The sequence below is a fragment of the Periplaneta americana genome, chromosome 7 (genome assembly GCF_040183065.1).
Source record: "Periplaneta americana isolate PAMFEO1 chromosome 7, P.americana_PAMFEO1_priV1, whole genome shotgun sequence".
NCBI classification, from domain to species: domain Eukaryota; kingdom Metazoa; phylum Arthropoda; class Insecta; order Blattodea; family Blattidae; genus Periplaneta; species Periplaneta americana.
In genome coordinates, this window is record NC_091123.1 from 10,856,475 (window position 1) to 10,872,729 (window position 16,255).

The 16,255-nt window shown below is 37.4% G+C and overlaps 2 long non-coding RNA genes across 3 annotated transcripts in view; both read left to right on the forward strand.

The window, feature by feature from the left end:
* Positions 1-2,296: 2,296 nt before the first annotated feature.
* Positions 2,297-5,615, forward strand: LOC138702674 (uncharacterized). The gene is made up of 5 exons (XR_011332853.1): positions 2,297-4,219; positions 4,324-4,653; positions 4,764-5,030; positions 5,132-5,336; positions 5,442-5,615. It is a non-coding gene; the product is annotated as an uncharacterized lncRNA (long non-coding RNA).
* A 377-nt stretch (positions 5,616-5,992) lies between these two features.
* Positions 5,993-16,255, forward strand: part of LOC138702914 (uncharacterized) — a 161,053-nt gene continuing 150,790 nt past the window's right edge. Inside the window, exons 1-4 of one of the 2 annotated variants that reach the window (XR_011332920.1) lie at positions 5,993-6,165; positions 6,271-6,442; positions 6,543-6,680; positions 6,786-6,950. This is a non-coding gene — a long non-coding RNA (uncharacterized lncRNA). Of the gene's footprint in view, positions 6,166-6,270; positions 6,443-6,542; positions 6,681-6,785; positions 6,951-10,310; positions 10,418-16,255 lie in introns of those variants that run through there. The other variant, XR_011332921.1, reaches the window with a different exon arrangement.

A 16,255-nucleotide genomic window follows, 5' to 3' on the forward strand; every position in this document is an offset into this window, starting at 1 on the left:
GTGCTTTCTATAGCACGCAACAGCAAATCCTTTTTTGACGAAAATGTGGAAACTGTCTCTCTTCTCACACGATTCCAATCCCATTGAAAATGTACGACCAGAGGTGAAGAAAGAAATGTCGAAGTGGCCTGCAAATCAACGCAGGACAAAGGACGTCTTGTGGTTCAAATTCAAGTAGCCTGGCATACATTATCGACATTTTATTTCATCCATGCCTCGAAGCTTCAGGCAAGTAATTCTGCCTGGCAGGTCACATAGTATCTATTAGAAGAAGGTTTTTTTGTTGTTTTTTCATATACGACTATTTATTTTGTTGGATTTTTTTCTTTCGCTTTATATTTGAATTAATATTAGATGAAAAAAAGTTTATCTTTCTTTTTTGTGTGTGCATATCAATGCCACAACTTCAATGATTGAAATTTTTAAAAAGTACAGTAATCGGCATGGTAAAGGTGTTTTGTTAAATAAAATAGAAATAAGATGGAGACACCAAAAGCCTAAACTAACCTCACCTAATTTCTCACAAATTTCCATACACCAGAACTAATAAAAATGCAAGTTGGAAGTTTCAGTGTCGTGTCCTGTAGAAAAGCCCGTGTACGTCAGCATGCAGTGCCACAGATGTCCAACACTGTATCAGTGCATCACGTGGACCCATAGGCGGAGTTATGGGGAGCATGGGAGGCACTGTCCTCCCAAACGTGGCCGAAACCGTTCTCTCTCCGCCTATGCGTGGACCCAGGGCTGTGTCTGTAACTGGTGGAGTTGTGCATCATAGCTAACAATGCTGTGAGTATTGCTTTGTCTGACCGGAATATTACTTCTTTGTAGTATTGGGATATTTTTCATAATTTGCCAATGCATCGGATTTGTATTGTTACCCCTTAGGTAGAACAGCAGAATCAACTGGTGTACCGCCTGGACGGTGCTTTCTATAGCACGAAACAGCGAATCCTTTATTGACGAAAATGTGGAAACTGTCTCCCTTCTCACCCGACTCCAATCTCATTGAAAATGTACGACCAGAGATGAAGAAAGAAATGATGTCGAAGTGGCCTGCAAATCAACGCAGAACGAAGGACGCCTTTTGGCTCAAATTCAAGTAGCCTGGCATAAAGTATCCTCCTTTGACTTCATCCATGCCTCGAAGATTCAGGCAAGTAATTCGACCTAGCAGGTCACATACTCTCTATTAGAAGAATGTTTGTTGTTGTTGTTTTTTCATATAAGACCATTTATTTTTGTTTGGATTTGTACCATCATTATTTATTTTTATTAGTATTAGATGAAAAAAAAGCTTATATTTCGTTTCTGTGTTTGATATCAATTCCACAACTTCAATGATTTGAATGTTAAAATAACCGGCGTGCTGAAGGTATTTTGTTAAATAAAAACGGAAGTAAGATGAACACATCAAAAGCCTAAACTAACCTCACCTACCTTGTCACAAATTTCCATACATAAGAACTAAGAAAAATCCAAGTTGGAAGTTTCAGTGTCGTGTCCTGTAGAAAAGCCCGTGTACGTCAGCATGCCGTGCCACAGATGTCCAACACTGTATCAGTGCATCACGTGGACCCATAAGCGGAGTTATGGGGGAGCATGGGGCACTGTCCTCCCAAACGTGGCCGAAACCGTTCTCTCTCCGCCTATGCGTGGACCCAGGGCTGTGTCTGTAACTGGTGGAGTTCTGCATCTTAGCTAACAATGCCGTGAGTATTGCATTGTCTGACTGGAATATTACTTCTTTGTAGTATTGGAATATTTCTCATAACCGGCCAATGCACCAGATTTGTTTTTTACCATTTAGGTACAATAGCCTGGACGGTGCTTTCTATAGCACGCAACAGCGAAGAGTTTTTCGAAGAATGTGTGGAAACTGTCTCCCTGCTCACCCGATTCCAATCCCATTGAAATTTTATGACCAGAAGTGAAGATAGAAATGATGTCGAAGTGGCCTGCAAATCAACGCAGAACAAAAGAAGTTTTGTGGCTCAAATTCAAGTAGCCTGGCATACAGTATCGACATTTGATTTCATCCATTCCTCGAAGCTTCAGGCAAGTAATTCGGCCTGGCAGGTCACATAGTCTCTATTAGAAGAATGTTTTTATGTTGTTATGTCATATAAGACTATGTATGTATGTATGTATGTATGTATGTATGTATGTATGTATGTATGTATGTATGTATGTATGTATGTATGTATGTATGTATGTATGTATGTATGTATGGTATGTATTGTATGGTATGGTATGTGTCGTATGTATGTATGTATGTATGTATGTATGTATGTATGTTTATGCACACTGCAAATGAGTAAATACCCGGTGGCAGTGGTAAATAATTACACTCAATAATGACAATTAATAATAATGGTAGGAACAATCATGATTTTAAAATCAAATGTGGGAAACAATCATGATTTTAAAATCAAATGTAGGAAACAAAGAACGGATTTCGACTTATCGATGATTATTAACACGTGAAGTACGTATAATTTGGTCGTGACTTAGAAAATTCGAACTGACGTAGGTAAATTCTATATCTAGAAGCAAAATTTTGATCCCAATATCTTGAATTCTATAGCGCCTGAGATGAACAGATATTCGTTTTCACGGTAGTAGTTTAGTTTTCAGTACTGATGTGTCTTGCTGAATGATAAGTACTGTCCTGTGTTCTGTGGGTGAAGTGTTCCAATTACTGCTGGGCTACTTCGCCCACGAATTCGGTTGCGAAACTTTTCAAGATGGTTCAGGATGACTAGAAACGGAATTGTGCAGAAAGTTACGTCCGGGGAAGGTGCTGCAGTGTCTGAGGTGAAGAGGATGAAGAGGAGCTAACCATCCCCGCCCTGATGTCCGGGGAAGATGTTGCAGTGTCGGAGGTGAAGAGGATGAAGAGGAGCTAACCATCCCCGCAATGATGTCCGGGGAAGATGTTGCAGTGTCGGAGGTGAAGAGGATGAAGAGGAGCTAACCACCCCGCCCTGATGTCCGGGGAAGATGTTGCAGTGTCGGAGGTGAAGAGGATGAAGAGGAGCTAACCACCCCCGCCCTGATGTCCGGGGAATATGTTGTAGTGTTGGAGGTGAAGAGGATGAAGAGGAGCTAACCACCCCCGCCCTGATGTCCGGGGAAGATGTTGCAGTGTTGGAGGTGAAGAGGATGAAGAGGAGCTAACCACCCCCGCCCTGATGTCCGGGGAAGATATTGCATTGTCGGAGGTGAAGAAGATGAAGAAGAGCTAACCACTCCCGATGGTTGCACTACCAGCAGATTGCCAGTACATACCTTGTAAAACATAATCCCGTGTGTACAGGTAATCTTTGAAGGACACACAGTACGTTATTTTGTAAATTTCGAATGAAATTTCAATGACTCAAAATTTCTGTAAGTCGAACTATTTTTTTGGTCCCGTTGCGATTGGAGAAATCGAGGTCAGACTGATTATTATATAAGAGTAATAATGATTCAAAAAATTTATTATAGAAAAATTAAACGAGTTAAAATTTGTTAAAAATTGGATGGCTGCAAAAAAATATACGTTTCAAAGATTTTATAAAAGTATTCATGAATATGTTCTATTAGAACATAGTATAATATTAATAAATATACCGTAATATGTATGTATTTAATGCTCAATCAGATTGATTCAACATCATTTGGTTTCTGGCAGAACAGGTCAAAGTCCCCAATAGAAGATTTAAAATTTGCAAGTTTTTTTACAAACATTTAAATGTTCTCAATTCGTAATATAATTTTTCTCATTACAAATGACACCCAGTTTATATAAATATTCTGCCAGGCAGTCGTGTCCTATCGAACCCGCGACCTTCCGGCTTTGTAGCATTACACCCTAACCGCGACACTACCACGCGCCCCTCATTAACAATGTGTGTGTCATATATGCAGGTTGTAATGGAAAATTAGGTTATTTAACTGTCATTAATTATAATGAAGTTACTACTGCCAGTCGGTATTTGGTCATTTGCAGTGTAAATAAATACATACAGACTTAAAGCCTAAAATAACCTCTCACAAATGTACGTTGGAAGTTCCAGTGTTGAGTGCTATAGAAAAGCCCCTGAACGTCAGCCTGCCGTGCCCCAGATGCCCATGCAAGAATTTGACTGCCTTGCCCAACGCTGTGCGGATGTGTCACATTGACCCAGAGCTGTGGCTGTGATTGGTGAAGTGCTGCATCGTAACTAACAAAGCTGTGAGTATTGCAGTGTCTTACCAGAATTTACTTCTGTGTACTACTGAAATTCTTGATGTAACTGGTCAACTACATTGCATCCGTTTTGTTTTGTTGCCTCTAAGGGGGAACTGCAAAATCAACTGCTGTATCACCTGAACTCAGGCTGCCATGCCCCAGACGCTCCGCAGAAGAATACCTGCGCAGAAGAATATCTCCGCAGAAGAATACCTCTGCATAAGAAAGAAAAATATCTCCGCAGAAGAAAAAAGAATACCTCCGCAGAAGAAAGAAGAATATCTCCGCAGAAGAAAGAAGAATATCTCCGGAGAAGAATACCTCCGGAGAAGAATACTTCCGGAGAAGAATATCTCCGCAGAAGAATACCTACCCAGCGCTGTGCAGATGCGTCACGTCGAGCCAATGTTGAGTTCTGCATCGTAACTAACAAAGCTGTGAGTATTGCATTGTCTTACCAGAATGTTAGAATGTTACTTCTGTGTACTACTGAAGTCCTTGTAACTGTTCAACTACATTTCACCCGTTTTGTTTTGTTGCCTCTAAGGAAGAACTGCAGAGTCAACTGGTGTATCAACTGGACGTCAGGCTGCCGTGCCCCAGGTGGTCCACGGAAAAATATCTCCGCAGAAGAAAGAAGAATATCTGCGCAGAAGAAAGAAGAATATCACCGCAGAAGAAAGAAGAATATCACCGCAGAAGAAAGAAGAATACCTCCGGAGAAGAATATCTCCGCAGAAGAATACCTACCCAGCGCTGTGCAGAAGCGTCACGTCGAGCCAATGTTGAGTTCTGCATCGTAACTAACAAAGCTGTGAGTATTGCATTGTCATACCAGAATGTTACTTCTGTGTACTACTGAAGTCCTTGTAACTGTTCAACTTCATTTCACCCGTTTTGTTTGTTGCCTTTAAGGAAGAACTGCAGAGTCAACTGGTGTATCACCTGGACGTCAGGCTGCCGTGCCCCAGGTGGTCCACGGAAGAATATCTCCGCAGAAGAAAGAAGAATATCTGCGCAGAAGAAAGAAGAATATCACCGCAGAAGAAAGAAGAATATCACCGCAGAAGAAAGAAGAATATCACCGCAGAAAGAGTTCTGTATCATAACTAACAAAGCTGTGAGCATTGCAGTGTCTTACCAGAATGTTACTTCTGTGTACTACTGAAGTCCTTCTTGTAACTATTCAACTACATTTCACCCGTTTTGTTTTGTTGCCTCTAAGGAAGAACTGCAGAGTCAACTGGTGTACCACCTGGACGTCAGGCTGCCGTGCCCCAGGTGGTCCACAGAAGAATATCTCCGCAGAAGAAAGAAGAATATCTCCGCATAAGAAAGAAGATCTCCGCAGAAGAAAGAAGAATATCACCGCAGAAAGAGTTCTGCATCATAACTAACAAAGCTGTGAGTATTGCAGTGTCTTACCAGAATGTTACTTCTATGTACTACTGAAGTCCTTCTTGTAACTATTCAACTACGTTTCACCCGTTTTGTTTTGTTGCCTCTAAGGAAGAACTGCAGAGTCAACTGGTGTACCACCTGGACGTCAGGCTGCCGTGCCCCAGGTGGTCCACAGAAGAATATCTCCGCAGAAGAAAGAAGATCTCCGCAGAAGAAAGAAGAATATCACCGCAGAAAGAGTTCTGCATCATAACTAACAAAGCTGTGAGTATTGCAGTGTCTTACCAGAATGTTACTTCTATGTACTACTGAAGTCCTTCTTGTAACTATTCAACTACGTTTCACCCGTTTTGTTTTGTTGCCTCTAAGGAAGAACTGCAGAGTCAACTGGTGTACCACCTGGACGTCAGGCTGCCGTGCCCCAGGTGGTCCACAGAAGAATATCTCCGCAGAAGAAAGAAGAATATCTCCGCATAAGAAAGAAGATCTCCGCAGAAGAAAGAAGAATATCACCGCAGAAAGAGTTCTGCATCATAACTAACAAAGCTGTGAGTATTGCAGTGTCTTACCAGAATGTTACTTCTATGTACTACTGAAGTCCTTCTTGTAACTATTCAACTACGTTTCACCCGTTTTGTTTTGTTGCCTCTAAGGAAGAACTGCAGAGTCAACTGGTGTACCACCTGGACGTCAGGCTGCCGTGCCCCAGGTGGTCCACAGAAGAATATCTCCGCAGAAGAAAGAAGATCTCCGCAGAAGAAAGAAGAATACCTCTGCAAAAGAATATCTCCGCAGAAGAGTACCTGTATCGTAGCGCACAATTCTGTGAGTATTGCAATGTCTTACCAGAGTGTTATTTCCGTGTACTCTTGGTATATTTGTAATATCTGAGCAACTACAGTTCACCTGTTTTGTTTTGTTGTAGAATCTCTGATAGAATTGTAGAATCAGCTGGTATACAATCCTGAACATCAGCCGTGTCCTAAATGCTCCGCACAAATACCTGGTGAATGCAGAATAATGCCTGTAACCGATGGACTTCTGCATCAGAGAGGATAGTGCTGTGAGTAGTACAGTGTCTTGTCAGAATGTTACTTCTGTGTACTATTGGAATATTTGTTCTAGCTGTCCAAATATAACGCATCCGTATTGTTTCGTTACCTCTCAGGTAGAATCACAGAAAGACTTGTTGTACAACCTGGACATCAGCTTGCCGTGTCCCATATGGTCCGTACAAGAATTAGACTGCCTGTCCAACGCAGTGTAAAGTGCGCTACGTGGACCCAGAGCTGTGACTGTGACTGGTGGAATTTACACCACAGCATGCAGGGCTGTGAGTATTACGATGTCTTACTAAAATGTTACTTCTGTGTATTATTGAAATATTTGTTGTAACTGACTAAACCTCCACTCTGCGAGTCCCATAGTCAGGGCCGGGTATTTATGGAGATCGCAAAAATCACGACATAATGGATATGCAATAGATTTTCACTAATCTGTACGAATTAAGTGATTCTGATTAATAATATGCATATAAAACAATCGGGACAAATCGCGAAATAGAGTTATAATAGTAAAATATGAACATATTCGCGAATTATTACTATTGCGTCGTTTTATAGCGAATTTCATATTGAAAGTTTCTTCTTTTTTTTTCGGATTTTCTTTCCACTTGAATTTGTTATATATAGGCTATCCAAGTAGGCTGCATTACATGGTATTCCAGGTGCCTTGTTTACATTAGTGAACTGAAAAGACGGAGAATTGAACATTTTACTAATAATATGAAAGTATTAATTTGAGGGCTGCAAGTTTTTTTCGTTTTTAATGAATGTGTGTTAAATACAGTCTCAATCCAACTAATATTGTCTATTGGCCATATCACATTTTTACCAGAATCCAACGAACCTTTAATGTTAATTATTTGGAAAGTAATATTCATACTGAGTTAATAGTCCAATTCCGAAATAATTGTATTTTCCAAAATTTCCATTAATCTCCGCCACGAGTACAAATCAATCTCCAACAATCTCCGTCGACACCAATTAAAAAGAAACACAAATGATAAAATTAATCTGCACATATTGTTGAGACATGGGTATAATCTTGAGGGAAGAGATTTGAGAATTTTGCAGATGTTTTTGGGAATATTCTCAAACTGAGATTTTTCACTGTTATTAATTATTTTCTTTAATCTTGCAAATGTTGAAAGTTAAAACCGTAGGGCAGCATAGAATGTAGAGAGTAGCGACCGTCATCACACGATTATTCTCGCATTTCACCGGGAAATGTTTGAACCTGTTCACTTGTTAAGGAATGAATTAGTCACTTATATGGAAGAAGCGGATTTACAGACTGACACATTTGAAAAGACAATGGAATCGTTAGGTTAATAGTTATTTAAAATAATACTTCTGGATCCCTTTTCTTTATTTGCAGCCAAGATAGCTGTTGTGTTTGCATTTGGGAACATCTTTTAAACTTAAAATTGTGTAATAATAATAATAATAATAATAATAATAATAATAATAGTCTAATAATAATGATAAAGATCCTCCTTAAACAGACGAAAACTTAGCTACTTGGTAATGGAGGAATAATATCCCATTGTTATAATTACGTACACTATAGGCCTATGTTTGCGACAATAAAAATTAAGATAAAATGGAAGAATAATAAATTTTAAACGTAAATACTCAGATTATGTAAAATGTAAACAGTTTAGTAAAATCTGAGGAATACTACATTTTTGTACACCACCTTGATAGATAAATGCCCCCATTTTCTTTTTGACGCTTCCTGTGTTTAGCGGGTTATATTCAATGACGTCACATAAGAATGTTACAGATAAAGAAGGAACTATTCAGGAGTATCACTTCTTTAATTAGCTAGCATTCTGAAGCTAAAAATGTATTGAGAATTCCATAGCTGCTTCGTACAGAATTTTTTTTGTCCGACTTTTAACTTCAGCATTACATTTTCTTACGCATTATTATCAAACAATTATTATAAATCACGCCACTCTTGTAAATTCTTCAATACTGTATATTAGGATGCATAATTAAACTGTAAAGAATCAAGTTCCTAAAGTCGTATGATTTGTGACAATTTTTGTGATGAATGCGTAAGAATAATGTAATTTTTAGTTAAGAATTACAAAACAAAATCTGTACAAAGCAATTAACAACATGTTTTTAGCTTCAGAACATTAGCTAATTAAAGAATGATACTTCTGAATAGTTCATTCTCTATTTGTAGTACTTTTTTACTCTTAAAACTAAAGAAAAAAGGTATTTTACTAACAAATTCAAATTAGTGTAACTCTGAAAATATTAAGATTAGGACACATGTTTATATGCCATTTCTTGCTCAGAATGTCTTCAGAAATAAGCTCCATAAGTGACGGTAAATCCTCGTGAATCACCCTGTATATACAACTGCGGAACCGTGACTTCTCGTGAATTACGGTTTCTTGGGGAACCTGAATTGTCGGTTAGCCTTCGTGATTCTGATCTCGGGCATATCTCACCCTCTTCATCCTTCTACTTTCGCCATTGCACTACTGAAAGACTGCAGAAGTAATTCCCTCATCTGCAGGTCGGAAGTTGGAGTTACGAAGGGGCCCTTTTGCACTTTTCAAATTCAAAAACAATTAATGCTTGACAATAATAATACATTCATTTTCATTTTCAACAATTCACACATTTTTATAATCACGCGAAAAAACTGACTTTGAAACCTTTTGTTCCCTGGTTTTTTGTATTTACCTACTAACTGTAGTAGCCTACTGGTATACATACAAGCAGTATCACAGTAAGCTGAATGGACGAATTCTTATTTCATTACTCTTGACGTAACAATGATTTAAATTGCTATTTATATAAATCGCCAAAATTTTTACTTGTAAAAATGGAGGAATGTAGGAGATTTCCATGGATATTTTTTTAAGAAGATTTCGTATATGGAGTATTTACTGTTACCATATTCAAAACTAGGCGTAATATACGCAAGCGATAAAGTTATACAAGTGTTGAATTTTTTTGTCATATATACAGTAATTTATTTTAGTCTGCTCGCTAACTCATATTTTTCTCTTTCAAATGAGACTGATTTAAATGATCTAGCCACATAATATGCCCTTTTTTCTTCATTTTTGTCGAAAGATTCAAATTTGGTCTCCGGGTGTCGAACTAAGTTTCATGTATATCGCACCCCCAGTAACATACTGTCATATGTTGATAATCACATATTTATTACTTTCGTAAGTTATTTGCAACGCTGTTTTACTAGTTGGAGGTATGAAATTGTAATAATAAAATAATAAATTATCAAAGGTTTTGGTACCTATTTATTAAAATAATTTTACAGCAGTATTTTACTAGGAAATAGCATATCTTTGTGAATCACAATTTTCGAGTTATGTCACTATTTTACTGGGAGTGCGATATTGTGTTACAAGATCTTGGAAATCTGTTTCTTTACTTCTTGTGGACTTCAGGAATCTGATACGGATTAACGTGTATAGAACGGGGTGAAATGATCCAAGGAGGATGGAGTGATACGTGGGAACATCTATGTAACGAAAGTGTCATGGATTAAAAAGTAAATGAATTTGTTTGAAAACTTCTACTGCCATCTGTTGCCAGTATATTGTACTGGGGGAAAGCTATACTCTTTGGTTGACATAGTGCTCTGGAAACGTGGGAAGTGATTGAAATCGCGGTAAAAACAAACGCTCCAATTGTCTATTGGTTTTATACAGTGTGAGTTACATAAAAAGCGAGAGTTTGTTATTTTGAGGTAGGGTATATATCACTCTTTACAAATATATGAGATATATAATGTGATATACATTATAAATATACTAAATTGCTATATTTCGTCAACGGGCATTGTCTGGGGTGAAGTAGTAGTGACGCCAGGCGACAAGCAAATGCCGTCAAATTACAAACTAACGCCGGGAACACGACCATGTGTCACGTTTATGTATTTACGTTTATTTTCAGCTGAAACGTTTGTAATAATTACGGATGTGCATTTTGCTTTATTATTGTGATTTTTAAATTGTCATAATGCTGTCATTTTTAAATGCCCTTTGATATATGTTTTCCAGTTTAAACTAATTGTAGGCCTACATGTCTCGTTTTGGTTTGTATTTCAAGTATCTCGTTTATGTTGGTTATTTAAGTTTATTTTGAGCTAAAACTTTTCTAATAAGTATTACTAGGTGTGCATTTTCTCAGATTAAATCCATGCTTCTCGAATTCTTCAAGAATTGTGGACTATATTAAATATTTTTTTTTCCTTTAATCAAATTTGAATATTGGAGTACTAAATTATCAGAAACGCCTAGGAAATTGATATAGAGTGAAAAGTAATTAAACCGACAAAACAGTTTTCTTTAATGTTATATTGTGCTGTGAGGCACTATTTCGCGAGGACAGCAGATCTTAATGTACAGTAACACAGACAATTGCCATGCTTTATTGCTTGAGTCTCTTGTAAAACTTTTACACACGAAAATACTGCAAAAGATGTTCAAAACATTTACACACCAAAATCACTACAAAAGATGTAAAAAAAAATACTTCCATTGACCTGTACACAAAGATTACATTGGCGGGACATGGATTATCTAATGCGGTGAAAGACTTCAGGATTATCGTTTATTTCCCATGCTGCAGCAAATATCCGGGTCACCAGATTATCTTCTGATTCAATTGGGGTTGCATAAACAAGATTACACATCTGTCCTTACACAAAAAAAAAAAAAAAAAAAAAAAAAAAAAAAAAAAAAAAAAAAAAAATCAAGGGTCAAATCAGGAAATCGAGGAGGCCAAGATATAGAACTGCCTCTGCCAATCCACTTCCCTGGGAATTGTTGAAATAATCACGCACACAATGTGAATTTGTGGATTAGTCATGAACTGAAGAACACATATGCCCTCTGCTGATTTAATAAAGCACTGCACTGGGTTACGACGTACGACAAAATGTGAATTAGTAGAGTAATCATGAACTTAACACATATGCCCTCTGTTTGTTTAATAAAGCCTCTGAAGAAAATATGATATTAGAGAAAACTGTTTGTTTTCATGTCCCATACAACCACCCGAAGTTTGTCGGTTTAATTATAACTTTTCACTCAGTATAGTCATACTTAATGAAAAATAATTAATGTATCACTTCATCCCAAACCAAGGGGTGGAGTGAAACACCAATATATTTTAAAAGAAATAAAAAATAGCTATTCAGTCACAATATTTTGGTATGCAGTAAGAAATTAGAATACAAATCCATGTTTTTGTTGCATGAAACATAAAAATAAACACACATTTGCCAAAGATGCAAGTAACTTAAGTTTGAAACTATATCAGTTCACCCCATTCTGCGAGTACTGATCTCTCGAGAGATTTGGGTGGTGTAGGGATGTAATGCTTTGCTGTGGTAGTGGCCCCTAAGGTGTCTCCCAATAGGTGAAAGAGATCTAAATGCTCAGGACATAATTTTGTAACGCATAGGTTCCGTTTCTTCTATGCTTATACCGGTATGTAATATGGACTGAACTAGGGATGGATGTAGAGGTAAAGATAATCGAATTTCCTCCACAAAATTTCTGTATATTAACGGCTAAATAGTTGAACTTGGATTTTCTTCTGCCTAGGAGTGTGCAAAACTAATGTGGCATGCAATTAGGTACATTAAATATTTCAAATCAAGTCTGATATGTGGCATATATACAGGGTGGAAGTGAAAGAACATTGCAAATTGAAAGGGGCGATAGAGTACAAGTAAATGAATAGAAAACCTATATTAAGTTTTGTGATTAAATGCACAGTTAATTAGAAAATCAAGTTTGAAGTTTGAGGAGTCTGGTAACATCGCCGCTAACACATGCTTCTATTGACACAGATGTAAGAGGTCAACAAACTCGGTGTTCTTGTTAGATGAGCTGTTCTCTTTCGCGATGATGTTGCAACCAGCTTACATCGTGTAGTGGCTTGAACTTGAGGTTTTTAAAATTAAATTTACACGAAAACCATACACACTATTGAAATACGCCAGAGGGATAAATTGTTTTTTTATTAGATTTCCTATCATTACGGACAAAACTCACGATCCTACTCGTAAATAATAGTTACCAAATGAGAGGTTGTTAAACATTTGAGAAAGAAACAATTTTTTTTTCTGAAAAAAACTAATAACTTTCCACCAATCTGATATTATAGTTTTTTTTTTTGTTACATACTTAAGCTATTTGCTCTGAAAATCTGGAATGCTATTTCTTACGTGTTATTGTTCGGTTGAGAAGCTCTTATCATCCAGTCTGCTGTCCAAAAATCTGAAAGTTAGAATTTATAAAACAGTTATATTACTGGTTCTTCTGTATGGTTGTGAAACTTGGACTCTCACTCTGAGAGAGGAACATAGGTTAAGGGTGTTTGAGAATAAGGTGCTTAGGAAAATATCTGGGGCTAAGCGGGATGAAGTTACAGGAGAATGGAGAAAGTTACACAACACAGAACTGCACGCATTGTATTCTTCACCTGATATAATTAGGAACTTAAAATCCAGACGTTTGAGATGGGCAGGGCATGTAGCACGTATGGGCGAATCCAGAAATGCATATAGAGTGTTAGTTGGGAGACCGGAGGGAAAAAGACCTTTAGGGAGGCCGAGACGTAGATGGGAGGATAATATTAAAATGGATTTGAGGAAGGTGGGGTATGATGATAGAGACTGGATTAATCTTGCACAGGATAGGGACCGATGGCGGGCTTATGTGAGGGTGGCAATGAACCTTCGGGTTCCTTAAAAGCCATTTGTAAGTAAGTATATATATATATATATATATATATATATATATATACACACAAACATACTGTAGGCCTATTTATTTTTGTGGATGGAGTTATGGCTGTCAGTTCTCCTCTTCCACAAATTCAGAGATTCATATACAAATAGAATACGGTACAAATATAAACACAAAATTAAAAGTCAATGAAACATTTACACGAATCAAAAGAAATTAAATGCAAAATAATATTTACTAATATAAACAATAATAATGATAATAATAATTACAAATAATTAAATAATAATAATAACAATGCTAAATAAATTTTAATCTGTGAAATGGTAGAAGCCATCTGATTCATTCATTTCATTTCATTCATTTATTTTATTCCATAGATCTTACATGAGCAATGAAGCTTTAAGATGTGGAACATGTCAACATTTTACAATATTACAATTACAATTTTTACAAATTTTTATAGTTTTACAATTTAGTAATTTTCTACAATTTTTACAATGTTGTACAATTTTTTTTTTTTTTTACATTTTGGCGAGATGTAGTGAGATGAAATTTACAGTAGGTCTATATACAATTCATCAGTAGAGCTACACAGAGCATTTGTTCAGAGTTCAAGGAAATCAGTTCGTAAATGTGTTCGACAATTAGGATTTTCGAAAACAACAGTTCATTCAGAGAGCTTTAAAGAAACTTCTTCATCCGACTCCTTACATGCAGTTCATCCAGATGATCATCACAAAAGATATGAGTTTGCTGTGGATGTGCTTATTGAAATTGACAACAAAGGTCTTCCAATACGCATTTTCTCCAATAGGTTTCCAGTCTCTTTTAACTGTCTATCCCAACAGCGAATGTTATTCTCGTGAGGTTGTTCTTCATTAAATACGCGACGAAATTCACGTCAATCACAAATCACACATTCAAATTTTGCCAGCCACAAAACACATTGCTCTTTTGTTGGACATCCATTTTATATAATTAATTCTAACAATGAAAATTATTCCATTTGTTCGATTGTTACTGTCTTTTGTTTCCTTCACTGCCTCAGACTTACAGGCTAAAAACTTTGAGAGTTTTATTTTCATCTGGCACCAATATTACAATCCTACCTCCATTCATTCAAAAGTCCACACCTGTGGAGTAACGATCAGTGCGTCTGGCCGTGAAACCAGGTGGCCCGGGTTCGAATCCCAGTCGGGGCAAGTTACCTGGTTGAGGTTTTTTCCGGGGTTTTCCCTCAACCCAATACGAGCAAATGCTGGATAACTTTCGGTGCTGGACCCCGACTCATTTCACCGGCATTATCACCTTCATTTCATTCAGACGCTAAATAACCTAGATGTTGATACAGTGTCGTAAAATAACCCAATAAAATAAAAAAATAAAAATTCATTCAAAAATGTTATTATAATCCTCTGAAATCCCACCATGACTTTAGAGACACAAGAAAACAATTATAGACCATGTCACCAATAGCAAAAAGACAGACTTCTGGCTAGGATGGGTATCTTAGGAACAGGGGAGTGTGACCGTTACTGGCTAGCATTCAGTCTTCAAGCAGATATAAGAAATGTAGCTTCTTGTAACATAAAATTGTTTAAGTTACTCTCACGGAGTTATGGTAAAATATTGTGCAATATATAAGGGAAAATAAGCGTCTTATTTTTTTACTGTTCATAAAATTAGGGAGGAGTGGGGCTTGTATGTGATGGAGTATTATGTGCAAGTGAACACAGTATGGTCCTGCGCCGTGGTGTCGTGGTCTAAGGCATCTTGCCTAGGTCTCGCGTTACGGAATGCGCGCTGGTTCGAGTCCTAATGGGGGAAGAAATTTTCTCATGAAATTTCGACAGTGTATGGGACCGGTGCCCACCCAGCATCGTGATGCACTTGGGGAGCTACGATAGGTAGTGAACTCCGGTTGCGAATACCAGCTATAATGGCTGGGGGGATCATTGTGCTAACTACACGATACCTCCATTCTGGTTGGATGATCGTCCACCTCTGCTTCAGCTTGTGGGCGTGAGGCCAGCAGACAGCTGGTCGGCCTAGGCACTTCACGGGCTGTAGCGACACTAAAAAAAATAAAAGAACACAGTATGTCACAAGTGAGGGCATTAGAGATTGATTTATTCACTCTCCAAACAGAAGATATTAAACCTGCTTGCATGCTCATAAGTTAACTAGGACTTGGAAGTTGATGTTCTAAAAATGACAGAAAAATGACCTATAAAATGACCTTAAATTTCTGAGAATATGACATTAAGAAAAAATGATCATGATCTTAATAGTAAAATTCTCTGGACTAGCTATCCACGGTTTCCACTACAAGATATGCAAGAACACGAAATATCATGAACCTCGAAATGAATGTGTATGTTCGTTGTGCAATAGACTGTGCCATAGGAATCACATCACTGAGTGTCAGAACCACATAAAGTCACTACTGGACAACAGCAAAGAATAAACTACTCTCAATGCACGATTGTGCCCAATACTACAATTGTTAATAGTAAAATTCTAACAAAATAATAGTATAATTTCATCTGTGGAAAATGCATTCGCACCAAACTCAGTCACTAACTGTCACAAAAAAACTTTCTTTGCTTTATTTTTCTTTCGACATTTTTACGTCATCACTTGTGTGATACAATATGCTGACTGCGGCACTGCATTCGGAGTATTTGTTCTGTTGCATTGAATGGTGGGAAGCACGTAACACACGTGATCAGGAGTCAAGGGTGATGCAAAGGAAAATTCTTTAAGACGAAATCGAATTGCGTAAGCAATATGCAGTAGGTTCTCGAATATAGATTACGACT